This window comes from Echinops telfairi, unplaced genomic scaffold (genome assembly GCF_000313985.2).
Source record: "Echinops telfairi isolate 266 unplaced genomic scaffold, ASM31398v2 ScPeMD7_443;HRSCAF=831, whole genome shotgun sequence".
NCBI lineage: Eukaryota > Metazoa > Chordata > Mammalia > Afrosoricida > Tenrecidae > Echinops > Echinops telfairi.
In genome coordinates this window covers 30,186,169-30,187,615 of record NW_022104341.1, presented here as the reverse complement: position 1 = coordinate 30,187,615, position 1,447 = coordinate 30,186,169, and positions in this window count along the sequence as shown.

Sequence of the window (1,447 nt, the reverse complement as noted above, 5' to 3'; positions counted from 1 at the left end):
AGGTTCTCCAGACCTACGAAGGAACACCATTGGTGACTGTCCATTTGGTGGGAAAGAGGAGAACAGCTTGTATTTTCTTTAGCTCTGAGGCTATCAATTGAGTTATTTTTTAATCAACTCTACAGCTGGGAGATGTTGTGAGCCTCTAAGTCTGGAAGGATGTAAAGCTTTTGTGTCCTCCTCCTCTGTTGAAGAGGAAGTTATTAAAATGACTCAATGGGGTAACATTTTTCACTCCGAGATATGAGGAATGCATCGCCTTCTTCTTCTGCCTGCACTCCTCCCCGTTTCCCTTTACTGCCCTTCTCCTTCCCTTGTAATCTGTGCAGGCTCAGCCCAGCCTTTGCTCCCTTTGTGATGCAGGCCTCCTCTTGTGTCTGACTCAGACAAACGGGTGTCCCTGGTTAGTCCATCATCAGAGCCGCGTGTGGAACAACCAGCTTCTCTGGGTTGGCTCAGGGCTTTGTGGGTTTTGTCTTGGAAAACCCCACATCTCAGAAAAAGCCAGTCTTGGACCAATGAGTAACCCCAAAGATAGCAATCTTTGACACTTGACTCAACTTTTTCATAGCATACCACATTCTCACCCCCCTTTTATTCTTTTTAATAATTTAAAGTTCAATTTCTATGAGTGACTTACAAATTCTCTTCTTGTGGCCTCATTTTTAAGGGCCTCAAAGATTTTTGTGACCCAATATCTAAATATCATCACAATATTCCTTTTTATGTACATCTGAGGAACCTCAATGTTAAAAAAAAATACAAATCTAAGCAACTTCATTTACCCTGAAAAATTATCCTCTTCCAATATTGTCCTTGCTTGGTAAATAAGAAATCTATACAAACAGTGGCTTAAACCCCAAATCCTGGTATTAGACTGGATGCTATCTTCTCGTGGGACCCTCTATCCCATGCACCAACAATCCTTATTGAGTTCACATCCCAAATCTGTGTGAAGACTGAGTTTTGACTAGGGCCGTTCCTAAAACAGTATCCAGCACATTTCCATAATTTTTGAACCACTGTGAACAGAATTCTATTAATTCATTCTCTTAAACAAGCAAACAAAAGCTCCCACTATTGTCAAGAATTTCCAAGGTGGTAAATCTTCATAGAGGCAGGTTGCCTCCTCTTTCTCCCTCTGAGCAACCGGTGGGATCCAGCTACCAACATTTTGGGTAGCAATCCAGCACTTAACCCATTGCACAACCAAGGTTCTTTTTATTCCCTCATACTATCTAAAAATACTACAAAACACTATACAAAATACTATCTAAGAATAATCAGAAAGATAGTTGTAAGTATAAATTAGGTAATTTACCTCTTTGCCTAATCTCCTTGAATACCCTCTCAAAGAACTTAGAATCAACATTGTGCTTAAAGTGACCCACAAGGCCTTATAAGGACAGCCAGGGCCTCCTCGACGAATAGTCTCTCTGCCTACAAA